Below are 20,202 nucleotides of genomic sequence, written 5' to 3'. Positions count from 1 at the left end.
CCTGGACATCATCAATGACTACACTCTCCTTCTTTCCCTCAGTCTCTTAAAATGAAATGGTCCTTCTCTTTGCCAAGATCAAACCTTCAACAAGTACCCTTAATCCAATTCCTTCCTATCTCCTAGAGAAGAGGTATCAAACACACAGTCCACAAAACTCCAGAGTGTGGCCGAAATAAAAATGTAATAAGGAAATATTTAACCAAATTTTTAAAAATACTTTTCCTCTCCGAGCTCCAGCCCCACAACTGGCAACATGGCTAAATGTACCAAGAAAGTTGAAATTATTGGTAAATATGGAACACATTATGGTGTATCCCTCAGAAAAATGGTGAAGAAAACTGAAATTAGCCAGCACACCAAGTATAACTGCTCCTTCTGTGGCAAGACCAACAGGAAGAGACGGACAGTGGGTATTTGGCATTGTGGATCCTGTATGAAAACAGTAGCTGGTGCAGCATGAACCTACAATGCCACCTCTGCAGTCACAGTCAAATCTGCCATCAGAAGGCTAAAGGAATTGAAAGACCAGTAAAATCTTCTTATCAAATATCTTTAGCCCACAGCACAATAAATGGGTTCATTTATGGAATAAAAGTTTACAAAAATACAATAAAACACAGATAACATTACATTTTAAAAATTAAGTCAATAAGGATCCTCCCATTTCTATTTCAGTTTGACATCCCTGTTCTAAAGCAGATTGTGACCACAAATCATCCTTCTCTCTTCCTTCACCCTTTCTCTTTTTCTCACCATCTTTTCCCATCTCGTAATTTTCAACCTTTATGTGTCTATTGTTCGTTCCCCACTGCCTGTAAACATTCCCAAGTCTTCCTCATCCTATAAATAAAAGTTATCAACAGACCCCACCCTTTCAAGTTATTGCCCTACACACTTTTACTTCTTTGGCCAAATTCCTCGAAAAAATTACCTGTACTCATTGCCTCCACTTTCTCCCCTCCACCCTTTACATAAGGCTTCCAATCTTGTCACTCAAGTAAAAATGCTCTCTCCAAGTTGTAATTTAGTCGTGTTCGACACTTTGTGGCTCCAGAGACTATTAGAACGCCAGGGTCTTCTCTCCTCCACTATCTCTCAAAGCCTGTCCAAGTTCATGTTTGTTGTTTCCATGACACTATCCATCACATTCTCTGCCATCCCCTTTTCCTTTTGCCTTCCATCATTCCCAACATCAGGGTCTTTTCCAATGACTCCCATCTTCTCATTATGTGGCCAATGTATTTCAGCTTCAGCTTCAATATTTGACTTTCCAGTGAACAGCCTGAACTAATTTCTTTAAGTACTGACTGATTTGACCTCCTTGCATCCAAGGAACTCTCAAAAGTCTTCTCTAGTACCACAATTCAAAAGCGTCAATTCTGCATCACTCACCTTTCTTTACAGTGTAAGTCTCATAGCCATACGCTGATATAGGGGGAAAAAAAACAAAACAAAGCTTTTGGCTATATGGACTCTGTCTCTGTTTTTTTAATACGCAGTCCAGATTTGCCATAGCTTTCCTTCCAAGGAGCAGGCATCTTTTAATTTCATGGCTTTAGTGATCTTGGAGCCCAAGAATATAGAATCTAACACTGCTTCCGTTTCTTCTCCCTCTATTTGCCAGGAAGTGATGGGACCAGTTGCCATGATCTTAGTTTTTTGGATATGAAGCTTCAAGCCAGCTTTTACATTCTCCTCTTACCTCCATCAAGAGGCTTCTAAATTCCTCTTATTTTCTGCCATCAGAGTGGTATTGTCTGCATATCTGAAACTGTTGATATTTCTCTTAACAGCCTTAATTCTGGCTTTTGATTCACACAGCCTTGCATGGTACATGATATACTCTCCATATAAGTTAAATAGGTGACAATATATGGCCTTGACATACTCCTTAACTAATCAGTTGTTCCATGTTCAGTTCTGTTACTTCTTGATTTGCACATTGGTTCCTCAGGAGACAAGTAAGGTGATCTGGTGCTCCCATTTCTTTGAAAACTTGTCACATTTTATTGTGAGCCACATAAAGGCTTTAGTATAGTGAAGCAGAAGCAGATGTTTTTCTGGAACTCTCTTGCTTTCTCTATAATCCAGTGAATGTTGGCAATTTGGTTTCTAGTTCCTCTGCCTCTTCGAAAACCAACGTACTCTTCTGGTAATTCTAGATTCACATACTGCTAAAGCCTAGCTTGCAGAATCTTAAGCAGAATCTTTCTGGTATGTGAAATGAGTGGAACTGTTTGGTAATTTGGATATTCCTTGGCAATGCCCTTCTTTAGGACTGCAATGTAAACTGATTTTTTCCAATCCAGTGGCTACTGTTGAGTTTTCCAAATTTGCTGGCACATTGAGGGCAGCACTAACAGCATCATCCTTTAGGATTTTAAATAGCTCAGCTGGAATTTCATCACCTCCACTAGCCTTTCAATTAGCAAAGCTTCCTAAGACCCAACTGATTTCATTCTCCAGAATGTCTGGCTTTAAATCAGTAATCACACCATCATAGTTCTTGGATAGTTCTTCTATACATTCTTATTACAGCTTCTTAATCATTTCTACTTCTGTTAAGCCCCTACCATTTTTGTCTATTATCATGGCCATCTTTGCATGAACCATTCCCTTCACATCTTAATTTTCCTGAAGAGATCTCTTAGCTTTCCCATTCTAATGCTGTCTTCCATTTCTTTTCATTGCACTTTTAAGAAAACCTTCTTATCTTTTGTTATTCTCTGGAATTCTGAATTCAGTTGGATATAGCTTTCCTTTTCTCCTTTCCCTTTCCTTCTTTTCTCAGTTATTTGTAAAGCCTCATCAGATACCTTTCTTGATTTTTTTCTTTGGAATGTTTTTTGTGGCAGCCTTCTGTAAAACACTGCAAACCTCTGTCCACAGTTCTTCAGGCACTTTCCCTACCAGAGTTAATCACTTAAATCTACTCAGCACCTACACTTCACATTCACAGGCAAGGTTACTTGTCATATCTATATGATCTGAGTCACAGTCAGCACCAGCTCTTGATTTAACTGACTCTATAGAGCTTCTTCACCTTTGACTGCAAAGTATGTAATCAATCTGGTTTCTATATTGACTATCTGATGATGTCCATGTGTAGAATTGCCTTTTGGGTTGCTGAAAGTGTTTGTTATGAACAGCAAGTTGTCTTGACAAACAAGCTCTGCCCTGCTTCATTTTATACTCTAAGGCCAAACTTGCCTGTTATCCCAATTATCCTTTGATTTCTTACTTCAGGATACCAATCCCCTATGATGAATGTGACATCCTTTTTGTGTTACTTTGAGAGGATGTTATAGGTCTTCCTAGGCCTACACGATCTATGACTTCACGGTCTCTGGCTTCAGTGTCTGGAGCACAGACTTGTATTACTATGATGCTGAATGGCTTACCTTGGATTTGAACAGATATTATTCAGTCATTTTGGAGATTATACCCCATTACTACTTTTCTTACCCTTTTATTGACTATGAGGGGTATTCCATTTCTTCTATGGGATTCTTGTCCATAGCAGAATATGTAATGATAACCTTAATTAAAGTCACCTATTCCTGTCCTGAAAGGTTCCTAAACTTCAAAGTTCACTAATACCCAAGATACTTATGTTTAATCTTTCCATATCCTGTTTGATTACATCCTGCTTAGCTTTGTTCATAGCTCTTACACAATAGCTTCCTATGTAATATTGATTTTTATTTCATCAGACTTTTCTTTTGTCACCAGACACATCCATAGCTGAGCTTCCTTTTAGCTTTGGCCCAGTCACTCCATCAGTACTGGAACTTTCTATCTGGAGTTGTCCTCCACTCTTCCCTGGTAGCATATTGGACACCTTCCAACCTGAGGGACTCATCTGCCAATGTTATCATATCTTTTTATCATTTTAGTACTGTTCATGGTGTTTTCTTGGCAAAGATACTGGAGAAGTTTGCCATTTCCTTCTCCAGTGGATCACCTTTTATTAGATCACTATACTATGACCTGTCTGTCCATCCTGCACAACCCTGCATGGCAAGCTCATTGTTTCACTGAACTAAGCAAGTCCCTTCCACATGACAAGGCACTGATTGGGGTTGGGGGGGAGGGAATGGTGGGGCGGGGGGGGGGGGAAATACGGGGGAAAGATGCTCTCCAAAGGCTACCACTGCTCTCAATCACAAAATCTGACAGTCTTTCCTTAGTTTTTATCCTTCTTAAACTCTCTGCTACGTTGGACACAGCTGACCACACTCTCCTCTTTGTTTTAGCAATCCTAGTGTCTCCTGCTTCTCCTCCTTAACTGATTCTTTTCATTCTCCTTTGTTCCATATCACATCCCCTAACTGTGGGTGATTTCCCTAAAACTCTGTTCTAGGCCTGGTTTTTTTTTCCTCTCCCACACCAGGGGTTCTTACCCTGAAGTCCATGAACGTTTTTTATACTCTGACAACTGTATTTTAATACTATTGGTTTCCTTTGTAATGCTATGCATTTTATTTTAGATATTTAAAACTGCTGTTCAGAAAGGGGACCCATAGCTTCAACAAACTTCAAAAAGGATCAACAACACAAAAAAAAACTTAAGAATCTGCTTTACTCACATACACACACACACACACACACACACACACACACACTGCTCCCTTCTCTTGTTTCTGTGACTTTGTTGTGGCTGTCCACCACACCTGGAACGTGCTCTTCTTTCACCTCTCCCTTACAGAATCCACTTCTTTCTTCAACAAGCAGCTTAAGTGGCACCTCCTACGTGAAGTCTTTCCAGATCCCCCAACCCAAACTGCCTTGGATTTATTATTATTATAAATGTTACATACATATTTATGTACGTAATGAACCTCTCTAGTACCACTCCTTAGGAGTAAGGATCATTTCTTTCTTTCCAGCTATATACTCACCATCTCATATAGTAGCACCTGGCATATAGTAAATGCTTAATAAATGCTTGCTGATTAATTAATTGAAGAGTAACTTACCACAGAGAAAAGAAAATTCTGTTCTACAGCTATGAATTATACCCCCCCAACCTGACAGTCTTCTCACAAACGTGTGTCTTTGGTCATACCCAAGACTGGTTTAAAACATGGATAGTTCAGTGGAAACCCTTCTTCACCTCTAGAAAAATAACTACACCACGTGTGATGGCAGATACTCCCTTCATCCAAAAGTGGTTCTGAACTATGTGGGTCACAGTCTGACCAGAAAACAAACCTTAGTCTTCATGTTAAGTTGTAAATGTGGGGATTTAAGGGTAGCTTCACAGAGTCAAAAAAAGACTTGGTTTTTAAGGTAAATGTGTAAGGTGAATCCTTAACTTTAATATTGTCAGCAGGCATGTGGATCGGACACTTTCTTCCACTCTAACAAATCTCTCTCCTTTATACTTTGTTTATGGCCTCAAGGCTATATTGCGTTGAGCTGCCCTTGATGCTTTTGGAGGAGGTCCCCCAAGGAAATGGATTCAGGATTTCACCTGTGATCTATATGAGGTTAAGAATTTGACAGGAAACAGAATATAACACTTTCTCTGCATATTCAGAAACCTATGTGTGGAAATTATTTTAAATCTTTAATTGAAATGGCCAAGGATTCTTGATACATGAATTGATAGTTACAGTCAATACTGTTTTGAAGGGTATAATCCTTAAAACTTCCTCAAATTTGATCTCCAAACAAGTTGCTTAGATCTAACCCTACATTTTATACTGTAATCCAAAGTCTTCACAAAAGAGAAATTAAAAAGGGCTTCAAACAGGGGTGATGAGTCTTTCCATATTTAGTACTTTTGGACTGTAAGCTTCATGGCATTTGAATTATAATAAACATATTTTTATTTGTGTCTACTAACTGGTATGGATTCCATATATGTTTAATTTTAAACACATATGTGGGGGAAAAAAACAAAAAGAATGAGGGGCTGTAACCCCAGGGCCTAGGCCCCAATCCACCACTCATTCATTAGGCATCTCTGGGTACAAGTTGCTTCCCAGTTCTAATGCCCAGAAGCTTCATCAAGGAGAGAATAAGAGCTGTGCTGTAGGAAGGAAGGCCTGGATCACTTTGATCCCCAAGGTTTCTCAGGAGGAAACAGCTGTGTGTCCTCGAGGAAATGATGATATGGCTCCAAAGGCCTGTTAGGTAAGGGGTCATCCAGTAAGGTTCACAGAAGAAAAGACAAGTAATGTGGGTTGATAACTGTACTGAAGAAGACTAAGGAAGCTATTTGTTGACCTGCTAACAAGTGAAGTCTGTTGTCTTCCTGGGGCATATTTCCACAACATGAAAGCCATGTGACTTGTCAAGTAATAGGATGACTATCCATTTCTGGTCATTCATATGGGCATAAGCAATATTGCCAGAACAAACCTAGAAAGCATTTCTAAAAATTACAAAGTCTTAGGCAAAGAAATGAAGACCTTAGGGAGCATAGATGGCACTTACACTACTGTTGCCAATTAAAGGCAAAGGTTTCAGTAGAAAAAAGTCTATTTAGGAAGCTAACAGCTGATTAAGAAGATGATATCTGATAACTGTTGAATCATGGCTTAAAATAAACAAAGACTGAAAATTTCTTGGCCAGGGATGAAGGGGCACCTAACAGGGCAAGATAAGAATGCATTTGCTTAGAATCTAAAGAATCTAATCAAAAGGGCTTTAAGATGTAGAGAAGAAGGAAGGAGAAAACAGAGAACAGAGCAAACTCACACGAACACACACACATGAACACACACACCCCACAGTGAGTAGCACAAAGTGAAGAGAACAGCAATAGCTACAACCATAAATTCACTGCAGACATATCCAAGACACAAGTCAGCAATAAAACTCATAGCCTCAAACATCTAGACACAAATGCATTCAGGATGACATTCAGAGACAACTCGAGATCATAACAGGAGGAAGCAAACTTGACATCACAGATTATCATTTCAGCCTGGTAGTTCAAGACATTTTATGGAAAGCTCTCCAGAATGAAATTCTGGCACAAATACTATGAGGAGAAAAAAGAGATGTCTAAAGAGATTGTTAATGTGGGTGCACAAAATTTGTTGAATAGGAATCTACAAATTCAGATTTCAAAAAGATGGAAGCAATGACATCTAGCTGCCCTCAGAGTATCCATGTTAACAGCCCTGGTCAAGGTCCATCCTAGACAAAGGATCCGGTAACACTGCTAAACAGTTCTCAATGACTTCTGAAACATCTTGAAGAAAGGGAGAAAAGCCACAGAAATGGAGAAGTATGAATGAAAAAGAGGGAAGTCCCAAACATCAGTGACTAACTGACCTCCGTTTCTAAAAAAATTCCAAAACACATTATTAAAGGGAATGGATTTGTGAGAAATAGGAGGGGATATGATGATTACTAAAAGCTATGACTCCTTAATGAACAGATCATGTCAGACTAATTTTGTTTTTGACAGGATGATTAGACTGGTCAATGTGAGGAGTGCCAAAAGCACAGTATACTTACATTAAAGCCAAGCATTTGACAAATCTGACGATCTTTCATACTGTGCTTGTCAATAGGATGGAAATATATGAACTAGACAAGATAATAGTACAGTGATGTGATTGATGTTGGCTAAATGTACCTGATCCAAAGACTATTGGGACAATGTCAACTGGGGAAAGTGGAATCATCCCAGGAATCTGTCACTAGCTCTGTGACATTCAACATTTGTATCAAGAGCAGATGGATGGAAGCAGAAATATCTTGCCTGACAACTTTACATCTGGCATAAAGATTAGCTAACAGCTGTGTGATCAAATCCAGAAACAAAAATATCTTGACAAGCTGGAATAATAGGCCAAATAAAATAAAACGCAATTAGGGATACATGCAAAATTTAATATCTGAGTTCCAAAAATTAATTTTACAAATATGCGATGTGGCTAGACAACAGTTTCTGCATAAAAAAAAAAATTGGTTAGTGGCCCACAAGCACAGAAGCCAATAATAATAATAAGCCAGCATTTTATATAGTGCCTTAAGGTTTACAAAGTGCTTTACATGCATTATCTCATTTGATCCTTGCAATAACCCTTGGAGAAGGTAAATGCTATTATTATCTCCATTTTACAGATGAGGAAACTGAGGCAAAGGAAAGTTAGTGACTTTCTTATTGGCACATGGCTATTAAGCATCTGAGGCAGGATTCTGAGTGTTCCTGACTCCAAGTCCACTACTCACTAGGTCAATGACACCACAAGGCTGGACTTGGAAGTCACGAAGTCTGATTGTAATTCCCACACCAGATATCCCCCATGTCACTCCAACCTTTTTGAACCTGAGTTTCTTAAGTCTATAAAAGGGGGTTAACTCCATAACTGTGAGACTCAAAAGAGACACAGTAGATAAGGTGCTTGGTACACCTTAAAGCCAAAGGTGCCAAACACAGGCACAGTAGCCCGACATTCCAAATCAGATTAAAGTATAATTTGGAAATATTGAACAAAATAAATAACATATATAATATTATACTTTAAAACTCCTAAGTGACTAGTAAGGATTAGCAACCCCCCTTCTCCACCAGAATTTGCCACCATATCTTTAAAGTACCAAGGCAAATGTTATCTACTGTTGTGATTATCCAAGCGCTTAAAGGGCTGTCATAAGGAAGCTATAGATTTCTTAGTTCAGCTCTAAAAAGGCAGAACTGTAATTGCTTATTGATTGATCAAGTTGGATTTATACTGGGAATGCAGAGGTTAGTTTCACCATGTTACAGGAGAAAACTGGACATAAAGGGAGTAGTTCCCCTACCAATCTGGGAATAGCTGAGCAAACAAATTACGGGGTAAGAATGCAATTGAATAATCTCGCATCATAAGAAACAACGAAATGGACAGAAAGCAAAATCCTGGAAGGTTTTTATGAAACGGTGCAGAGAAAAGCAGAACTAGGTAAATAATTTATATAATAACGACAACACTATAAGGGAAAACAACTCTGAAAGACAAGAATTCATCACCACTCTGCAAGACCAATCAAGAATTACACTTGTAATAATAATAACTAGCATTTAGATAATGTTTTATGGTTTGCAAAACACTTTTACATACATGATCTCATCTGATGTTCACAACAATCCTGTGAGGCAGGTAACAGTCCCACTGTACAGAAGAGGAAACTGAAGTAGAAGGAATAGGCTGAATATGAAGAATTCAGGAAAGCATGAGAAAACCTTCATGAAAAACAAGGAGTAAAGTAAGCACATCCAAGAAAATAATGTGCACAATTACTCCATGATCAGCTTGTCCTAACAAACGAGAAAACATACCTCCTTCCCTTACTTGTGAAGAAGGGGAGTTCACAGGTGTGGAATGCTACATATAATGGAAATCTTGGCTGATGTGATAATTCTGCAGGATATAGGAATAGAAAGGTGATATAAAAACAAAAGACATTAATTTAAATATTTTTTAATTTACTTTCGTCCTGCAGTTACAGAAAAAAAAAAAACCAACAGAATTTCTGGCTGTTCCAAAGTTCTATCCAGGCTTTAAAAGCAAGAGTCTCTCTTTAGTCTATCAATCAATAAGCTCTTACTATTTGCCAGGCGAGGAGGAAAAGTCCTCTTCTGGCCCTAAGGAGCTTATATTCCACTCTAGAGGGTACAATATTTTTACAGGTTAGTAAATACAAGGTAGAAGAAACAAAGCAGAGGGTACTGGTGTACTAATTGTACCTCTTGAAGAAGACAGCACTTGAACTGATTCTTGAAAAGAACTGGGCATCCCAAGAGGCAAGTGAGACTTCTAGAAAAGCATTCCAAGCTCAGAGAGACTATGCCAAAGCATGAAGGTAGAAGCAGAATGTCATTTTGGTTGTTCACTGTAAACAACTAGAACATAGGGTGAGGTGGGGCAATCGGCCTCGAAAGACGGGTTAGAACCAGGATATGAAGGGCTTTAAAAGTAAAATTCAAGAAGCTGTATTTTATCCCACAGTTCATAAGAAACCACTGAAATTTTCTGACCAGTGCTCTATCTGTACCACCTAGTTGGGTGTGTTCAGGGAGGACCAGTTGGTGTAATGGCTGCCAAGCTCTTTGCAGGGCTGTTTTCATCTTCGGTGTCCACCTGTTCCACCCAACTCTCACCTGTGGCTCCAAGAATCTATAACATGTGCAGCAGCCACACCCCAGTAAATCATTTGGGCAGATGGGCCAAACCAGGCTGTAGGTAACCAAGGGATCTCAAATCTATTGGCGAATTGGGGAGGGGTGGTGTCTACCCCAAGCATGTGAAGACTTCCCTGGTGGGATGGGCGGATAAGAACAATTCGTTCCAACAGCTATGAAGGCAGCTGAAGCAGGTAATGTGGAGTGCTTAGAACTGGGTTAGCCATCGAAGATGCCAAGGTCATCCACTGCATCCCGAGCCATCACCAGCCATCTTGACTCTGTCCTGCCACTGGACTATGACGACTCTCCCATTTTTTTGTTTGCCATTTTCAGTCTAGCTTCTGTCCCTCTGAAAGAAACTTAGGCTTTCCAAGCTCACCAGTGATTTCTTTATTTGAGAATTGGTTTTTCAATAACCTAATCATAGAAAAGGGGTCAGATAATAAGACATTTAGCTGTACAATATGGCCTGAATCCAAACTTACAGAAGTAAAACAACAGGAGGCTAAGGATGTAATGGTGTCCTGTGGACAAGTCTGTCAGAGAACTATAACAGGAGGCGGAAGGGGAACCTGTGTCAATGCCCAGAGCAAATAAATGGGAGGTGAGAAAGTAGAGGAAAGGATTATAAACTGCTTCTCCCAGGAATTTTGTTGTGATACTAAAGATGAGGAGGGAAAGGTGGAAGAAGTGGTTTAAGAAGAGAAATAAACTGTTTGCTATCCAATGCAATTGTCAATCAGAAAAGAGTAAATAACTGTATTGGTTTGCACAGGACGCCCCTTTAACTCACTTTTAGCTTAATTTCTTCATTTCACCTCAGCCCTTGCCTTTTTGTTTATTTGCCGTTGGTTTCCTTTAAGCCTAGAACACTTCAAATCCACTTTTGATGGGCCACCTGCCTTCCCATCTCACCTCCTCAGATCACAAGCATTAAGAGAGTAGGTGCCTTTTCACTTGGGTGCCTTGTTCCACATGAAGGAGCAGCACAGATCCTTCAACATTTAACCCCACTGGAAACGAGGAAAGAGAAGACTATTTCCAGAAAAATACTCTGCCCCTAGCCTAACCTTAGACTCTTCAAAGAATGACTAGTCTATATATTTAACTAAAAGCAATCATCCATATAATAGCAGCTAATCCAGACAGAACAAGTAAGCACTAGAGTGACAGGTAAAATATTTGCCCATGGTGCTGCATGACAGCTTCAAGAGAAACAAGAACATTTATGAACACACCACCTGTCACCAATGAGTTAAGAAGACTGCATTTTCTTCCCAAGGCAAAAGAAGTAAGAGATTTTTAAAAATAAAATCCACTGTCCTAACTGACTTATGCCTTCCACTTGAAAATTTAAATCTCTACAATTTGCTGCTTCTGGTTGGAGACTCCTCAAAAGCTGTGAGAGAAAATGCACATCACAATCATATTAATGTGGGAAGGACTAAGCAGAATCCCACAGTCTCATCTACACTTACTACCATACTCTAGGAAGATATTTTCTAACAGTCAAACCCAAGGGATTCCACTATTTCTTCAATGAAAAACCCAGGTGATTCACCTAAGGCTTTTCTTTCTAAAATATCATTAGACCACCACATGCACACGTAGTATGGTTCAAAAGTAGGGAGACCCAGTTCATAGGTTTTTTTTTTAATATATAAAGTCTCATTCCTTTATGGCTGCATATAAACTCCTTGAAGGCAAGGGCTGTCTGATTTCCAAAGCACCAAGCACAGAGTCTGGCATGGAGGAGGCACTTCATAAACACTTGCAGAACTGAATGGAGACTATTCATTTAGCAACAACCTTTCAGAGAAATTCTTCTATGTTTCCCCCCCCACAGTAAATAAAGAATCCATCCAAAGACTGGCCTACTGAAATTCTGAAAGGCTCATCACCAGCTAAACTTCTCTGACCACAGCACTGTACATAAAACCATCTCCTGGGGTATGCAGGGATTGTGCTCTAAGGTTAGTGGAAGGAAAACCCATAGAGACAAAATGATGGCTCTTTGAAATACTGATATACATTCATCATTTTAAAAAAAAATTTAATTTTAAAAATCCAGTCAGTTAAAATTGCTTCTGTAAAGTAAATGGGAACTACTGGGAGGAGAGGAACCATAAGGGAATAAAGGAGGCCCAGGACTAGTGCTGGATGGGTGCACTGAGGAGGAATCTCACTCAACCATAGACCATCAGTACCTGCTAGGCCACTTCAGAATCTTAAAGAACTGCCCAGAGCCCTGAGGGTAGTCAAAGGTCACAGTGAATAGGTGTAAGAGGTGAAATTTGAACCCAGGACTTCACAGCCCCCAAAGGGAGTTTCCCCAACCCAATGCCATGCTAACCAGGAACCAGCACTGGTACCACTGAATCTTCTACTTTATCTACAATAATTTAATGTTGTTCTGATTAATAACTTTTAGGAATCAATGCCACGAAAGAATAAAACCGACTTAGATTAAGGAAATAAGACTTACAAAGTACAATCTTCCCAATAGTTCTGTAAGGTGGGTGAAGAGTTATAAGTGCACACTGTCTTACATATAAGAGGCACTTAATATTCACTGAATTATCAAAGTGCTAAACCCTATTTTGCTGATGGAGAAATGCAGACTCAGGGAGGTTGCCCAGGCTAACACAGCTAATGACTGTCAGAGGCGGGACTGAAACTCAGGTCTTCTGACTCTTAAGACAACCACTTTTTCCACTACACTATGGTATTATTTCCTTCTCATCCCCATCATCTATTACAATAATAATAATATTCAAACTGTGTTGCAGTCAATTCTATATTTAGGACACACTTTTGAGGTGTGCTTCCGCATTTCCAGAGAAAAATTGGCTATCTTGATCATAGGTGAATCAGTCAGGAGCCTACAGCTAGCACAGTGCAAGGCACTGTGAGTGCTTAATAAATAAATGTTTTATCTGTCTACTACTATAACTAAGTGTGATGCAGTGAAGGTCTGGACAAGAGAAGAAAAAGGGACAAAATACTTCAGAAGGACAACACTTGACAAATGACTGAAGTTTCGAAAAGGATCAATTAGAGGTGACTTAGAGACTTCAAACCTGGGAGACTGTCGGTGGTAGTACCCTTTTAAGAGATGGGAGCTGTATCCACAGGGACGATTACAGCTTCATTTTGGACATGCTAAGTTGGAGGTGATGGCAGGAATTCAAAGGCAAATGGAAGATAAAGAGACAGCCCTAAGAAAGGGCTTAATAACGGCCATGAGAAAAAATCAGTGAGAAGGGATCTTATGAAGGCCCACAATTAGATGCCCAGGGGATAGCACAAGAATTGGAGAAGGGCTCAGAGAATGCAACCCCATAGGCATCACAACCTATGGTGTGACTGACAAAGGAGGCAGAAGGAGAGCATTTACAGTGATGGGTGATAGAGAACTAGGAATAGTTTGTCTTACATGAAAAACAAATCCACTAGTAGATCCTCATACCCTCCTTTTCAAATATTCCATAGCCACTGATTTCTAACGTGGGCTCTCTCAGCCAACTTTGGCAGCCTCATGGCTGGGAGTGGGAGGCACACTTTGTGCCAGATTTAATACAGATGCTCAACAGGCTTTAGCTTTCCTGTGGCTCTGAAGCCCCTAGCAGGGCCAAGAATTGGAAATCGAGAGAATGCCCATCAATTGAGGAATGGCTGAACAAGTCGTGGTATATGAACGTAATGGAATACTATTGTGCTATAAGAAATGACGAACAGGTGGACTTCAGAAATACCTGGACAGACTTATATGAACTGATCCTGACTGAGTGAAGTGAGAGGAACCAGCCACAGTGTGCAAGGACTGTTTTTGATACTTAGCCCTTCACAGCAATGCAAGATGTGTTCATCCTTCATTACTGAAGAAGACCATGCCATCAGAGAAATAATGACATGACTTGCACTTGACTTTGTTTTGAGTGAGGAAGGGATGCGAAGGTCACCAGCCTCACTTCTCCTCCAGAGTCATCTGAATCCAGTGACCAGATACTCATCAGGATGACTGGAGATGACCCAGGATGAGGCAATTGGGGTTAAGTGACTTGCCCAAGATCACACAGCTAGTGAGTATCAAGTGTCCGAGGTGAGATATGAACTCAGGTCCTCCTGACTCCTGTACTGGTGCTCTATCCATTGCACCATCTAGCTGCCCCAATGCAAGGACATAAAACATTTCCAAAAGACTCTTGATGCAAAATGCCATCCACATCCAGAGAGAGAACTATGGAGTTGGAACACAGAATGAAGTACACTATTTTGGTTTTGTTTAGTTTTACTTATGCTTTCTCTCACTCATTTTAATTCTTCTATGCAACATGACTAATGTGAAAGTATGTTTGATAAGAATGTATGTGTAGAGCCCATATAAGATTGCATGTCATCTTGGGGAGAGAGGAGAAAATTTGAAACTTATGAAAGTGACTGTCAAAAACTGAAAACAAATAAATAAATTTGGAGGGGGAAAAAAGAAAAGAAAAGATCTTCCACTAAATGATTTTTTAAAAAAGTCCCTACCAGCCTCCCTAGGCTTCCCTAGGACCAGGGTTTACAAGAAATGGGCCACCACCCAAAAACTGGACATCAAGGGGATGCCCATCAATTGGGGAATGGCTGAATAAATTGTGGTATATAAAGTAATAGAATACTATTTTTCCTGGTAGACTTAATACTTCATTGCAATGCAAGGACTTAAAAAATTCCCAATGATCTCTTAAGGCAAAATACCCTCCACATCCAGAGAAAGAACTATGGGATTGGATCGCAGAATGAAGCAGACCATTGTCTTTTGTATTATGTTTTGTTTTGTTTTATGATTTCATTTTCAATTCTTCTATGCCACATGACTAAGATGAAAATGTATTTAATAGGAATGTATGTGTAGAACCCATATAAAATTGCATGCCATCTCGGGGACGGAGTGGAGGAGAGAGGGGTGAAGGAGGAGGGGAGGAGGGAAGGAAGGGAAGGGAGGGGAGGGGAAAAAAATCTAAGTTATATGGAAGTGATTGTAGAACACTGAAAACAAATAAAATAATAAAAAAAGAAAAAAGAAAAGAAAAAAAGAAAAAAAAACTTTCAATATGAGCAAAAAAAAAAAAAGAAATGGGCCACCCGTCCACACTGAGGGAAGATCAACTGATAACTAAAAACCTTGCTTAAGACTGAGAACCTCTCAGAAGGCTATTTGCATTTAATAGCCCAGTTGAGAAGTCATAAGGCCAATGACAAGAACAAGGGAAGAAATGAAGAAGGTGATGAAGCGCATCCTGTACCTGCCACAGTCCATGCACCCAGGTCAGCGATGGGGAACTTGCGGCCTCAAGGCCACATGTGGTTCCTTAAGTGAGGCCCTTTGACTGAATCCAAACTTCCTAGAACTCAAAGGCCTTGATCTAGGTCCTGAAGACATCTCTGCCAATCATATCAATGCAATTCTCTTGAGCTCCCAAATAACAACCAGAGATGTCACTTTGGAGAGGTGGCCAACGCTTAAGAGACGACATCCAAGAAAGACTAAGGACTAAGAAAATCTTATTAGATTTGATGACTGGGAGGGCAGATTCAAGTTTGAAGACAGAAGTAAGACTACAGGGATATAATGGTGTCCTATGGACACATCTGTCGGAGAAATATAACAGGAGGTAGAAGGGGAACCAATGTCAATGCCCAGAGCAGACAGCTAGTAAAAGGAAAGAGTAGCTTAGAGGGAGGAGGAAACAGGACATACACACAGAAAGGTTAGCTATCAAGAGGAGACATGGTATAGTGGAAAGAACACTAAATTTGGAGTAAGCCTTCCTGTCATTTACTACTCAGTGACTTGGAGAAAGTTACTTACCTTGACAGGGCCTCATTCTGTTCATCAAGAAAATGACCAGACTACGTAGATGATCTCAAAGGCCCCTTTTAGCTCTAAATCCTGTGACTGTGGATCATCCCTTCTAAGACTGTGTGAAAGTGTAAGAAAATAGGTGTGAAGATCAATGGAAGAGAATACAAAGGTAAATAAATAACTGCTCATGCTGAATGTCTTTCAACTTCTCAATAAAGTGTGCATGGTAGAGCTTGGAACAAAATTGAGTACTGTGCCAGTAAGAAAATGAGGCCATGTACCATGTAACACAGTGAAAAGAGTACTGGACGTGCAGTCAGAAAACTTGGGCTCAAGTACTCAGACGTCTCAACCTCAGTTTCCCCACATATAAAATCAAGAGGACAAAAGTACTTGCACTAAAACTAGCTCAAAGAGCTGCTGTGGAGAAGAGGCTTTGTAAAATGTAAAAATATTTAAATAGACACTTTTAGTAAGATTAGTCGACTACCAAATTAAAATAAGACAGCATGAAATAAATTGCAGGGGGTAGGTCTTCATCTTCCTCTACTACATCTTTGCGGAATTGGAAAAGTAGAGAAGGCAGATTATGGAAATGATTCTGAACTGGAAATTAATTCAAAGGTTATGATAAAAAGATGTGTGGTTGGGGGCTCCAAGAAAGAGACAAAAAAACTATTCAATTATATCCTCTTAAAATAAATGATGGCCAGTTACTCAGGATACAGATTTTTCTCCTTATGAAGATGTTCAAGCAAAGACTAAAGTGCCCACTTGTCAGGTATATCACGTCACTTAATAAAAGCCACCGATTCATTTAGCAGCTAAGAGTGTTCAGATCTTTAGTACGCAATTGTCCAACTGGGGAAAATCACTTTCTTTATGAGGATGTTTCCACCAGTTCAATGAATCAAATCATCACATACACTTCAAAAAACAAGAACAGACCTTTGACCTAGCAATATCGCTTCTAGAGTTGTATCCCAAAGAGATCATAAAAATGGGGAAAAGGACCAACATACACAAAAATATTTATAGCGGCTCTTTTTGTGGTAGCCAAGAATTGAAATTAAGGGAATGCCCATCAGCTGGAGAATGGCTGAACAAGCTGTGGTATAAAAATGTAATGGAATACTACTGTTCCATAAGAAAGAATGAGCAGGTGGACTTCAGAAAAGCCTGGAAAGACTTACATGGACTAACGACAAGTAAAGTGAACAGAACTAGGAGAGCACTGTATACAGTAACGGCAACACTGTGTGATGACCAACTTTGATAGACTTAACTCTTCTCAGTAATTCAAGGATCTAAGAGAATTACAAAAGACTTATGATGGAAAACATCATGCCCATTCAGAGAAAGAACTATGAAGTCCCAACGTAGACCAAAGCATACTATTTTCTTTTGTTGTTGTTTCTTCTTCCTCATGGTTTTTCCCTTTGGTTCTAATGCTTCTTTACAACATGACTAAGGTGGATATACATTTAATATGATTACACACGCGTAGCCTTTATCAGCTTGCATGCCATCTTGGGGAGGAGAAAGCAGGGAGGGGGAATAGGGATTTAGAACTCAAAATCTTACAGAAGTGAATGTTGAAAACTAAAAATAAATAAATAATGTGCAAAAAAGTTTAAAAAACAAACTAGAACAGAAAGCATGTTGCTGTGGAGGGATCAGATTATCTGTTCAATCCAGAATTTTCCAAAATGTCTAGATGAAGGCATCCTGTAATAACACACAGCCTGAAGCGAGGGCATGAACTTCAGAGTTGTCCAATGGGTCACTGAGATTAATTTTTTTTTAACAGCTGGACAAAAAATCTTCCCTGGGCATAGAAATATACAACTGGTTAAAAAAAGGGGAAGGGGAAAGCAAGAGTATTGAGATTCATGCTTCCTCACTTCAAGCCAGTTAGCACACAGAGGCACATAAGTTATAAAAAAAAAAAAAAGTTATATAAATGTTATATAAAAAGTTATATTAAAAAGTTATAAAAGTGATTCCTGTTCAGATGTGAAGTGGACCAGAGGGCTTCTGAAGTCCCCTCCAATGTTCTAATGTCCAAATCCAACGGCCTTTCCTCAATCCACATTCTCCTTGATTTCTGTGCAGCCTTTGACAAGTTCAATCATTCTCTTCTTGATTCTCTCTTTTCTCTAGGTTTTTGGGATACCATGTCCAAAATGCAATTCATCATCTTTCCCACTAAACCCTCCCCGCTCCTGTTTCTATAAAGGGCAACACCATCCTCCACCACCCTCAGGCTCATAATGTGAAGTGGCATCTTGGATTCCTTACTACCTCTCCATAGCTCTCCACATCCAATCTGTTGCCAAGACCTGTTGATTTCACTTTTGCAGCACCTCTCAAATATGCCAATTCTCTCCTCTAACAGTGCCACCCCTATCGCCTGGTACAGGCTCTCATCATCTCACACCTGGATCACTGCAATAGCCTGCTTGGGGGGGGAGTGGGACGAGGAAGGGTCTGCCTGCCTCAAGTCTCTTGACACTCCAATCCATTCAGCCTCCAAAGTGATCTTCCTAAAATGACCATCTGAGCATGGCATCTCCCTCAAAAAATCCAGTAACTCCCTATCACCTGCAGAATCAAATACAAAATTCTGTTAGACATTCAAAGTCCTTCATAAACACACACACACACACACACACACACACACACACACTCTTTTACAATCTTCTTACACCTTACACCTTCCCTTCACCCCAAATTCTGCAGATCCAATGACACTGGCCTCCTTGTTGTTCCATGAACAAGACACGCCACACGTCCCTAGGGAAATTTTTTGTGACTGTTCCCCCATACCTGGAAGGCTCTCCCACATTATCTCTTCCTCCTGGATTCCCTTATAATTCTAGTACCTTCCCTCTGCTAATTATTTCCTATTTATCTTGTATATAGGTTGCTTACACACATTTGTTTGCCTGTTCTCTCTCCCATTAGACAATGGGCTCCTTGATGGCAGGGTCTCCTGTTTGCATCTAGTTTTGAAACTGGAAAACGAGGATAACAATAATAACAGCACCTACTTCCCAGGGTTGTGGTGAGGATCAAATAAGCTAATAATTCATTATAAAGTGCTCAGCACAGTGCCCGGGACTCAGAAAGTGCTGAAGAGTTACTGCCTGAGATTCTAGGGTACATCCACAATGCCAATGCTAAATCCTGCTATTTATAGTACAGTTGAAGGTTTCCAAAGCACTTTCTTCACAACTCTGTGGGGCACAGAGCACAAGTATTTTCACTTGATGGATGAGGAAACTGTGGCTCAGAAAAGTTAAAGTACTTGCCCATGGTCACATGGCAGAGTAAGGATTTGAATCCAGGTCTCTTACCTGTAAAACCAAAATTCTTTCTACTACATCAATCATACTATATACTCTGATTTAAAAAGCAGATATATAACATTAAATTCCATTCAAATATTAATTACATGCTGTATACAACGTAATATACTGGGAAAGAGAGTGACTGGCAAGGCAGCATATAAAGTTTAGACATACTTCCTACCCTCTTACAGTCTAATAGTAGGGATGACCCATATTGAAAAATTAAAACAAATACATATTTATCTGAAGCAATAACCTAGGCCATACACCTCAACCAAGCTCATTGAGTTTTTTTTTTAAAGATATTGGAATCATCCTTGAGACAACCAAAGCCTGAGGGGGGGGCAAGATGGCCTTGCACAAGCCAGCTCCTCCTACAGGTTTCTGAGTAGCAGTCAGAGTCAGGGAAAGGCCCCCCACCCCGCCCAAATGAATCAATGCTGTTTCTCTGCTGAAATATCCTTGCCCGCCATGGCTAAGGATATCGCCTTTTGTTAAGTGTCAGATAATCTACAAGTGTCTCACACCTCATTCTAATTTCAAAGCTGAGTCAGGTTTTGTCTTTTGGAGAAGAAAGGTGCAAGGAAAATAATATGGAAGCTCAGGGAGGAGAAAGATGGGATTTGACCTGGGTTTTAAAGGACCGTTAGGAATCCGACAGGCAAAAATGAGAAGGGCTTTTCAGCCATAACACACTTTTAAAGGATGACATCAAAAAAAGTTAACTTTAAAAAAATTCATTTTTGGCACTTAAAGAACCTTAAGCTTCACTCATCTGGAAAATATACTCAAAAGGAACACCTCATTCGTTCCTGATACTACAAGGAATGACTACATCAGAAGTTGGTACTTGGAATTTCTTC

At 39.8% G+C, this 20,202-nt stretch overlaps 1 protein-coding gene and 1 pseudogene across 2 annotated transcripts in view; one reads left to right on the top strand and one right to left on the bottom strand.

The window, feature by feature from the left end:
- Positions 1-20,202, bottom strand: part of CYB5B (cytochrome b5 type B) — a 150,318-nt gene that overhangs the window by 112,880 nt on the left and 17,236 nt on the right. The gene's annotated exons all lie outside the window — the stretch shown is intronic.
- LOC140521432 (large ribosomal subunit protein eL43-like) lies at positions 230-613 on the top strand (annotated as a pseudogene).

This window comes from Notamacropus eugenii, chromosome 1 (assembly GCF_028372415.1).
Source record: "Notamacropus eugenii isolate mMacEug1 chromosome 1, mMacEug1.pri_v2, whole genome shotgun sequence".
NCBI classification, from domain to species: Eukaryota; Metazoa; Chordata; class Mammalia; order Diprotodontia; family Macropodidae; genus Notamacropus; species Notamacropus eugenii.
The sequence above is the reverse complement of the archived record's forward strand: the minus strand, read 5'-3'. Positions and strand labels throughout refer to the sequence as shown.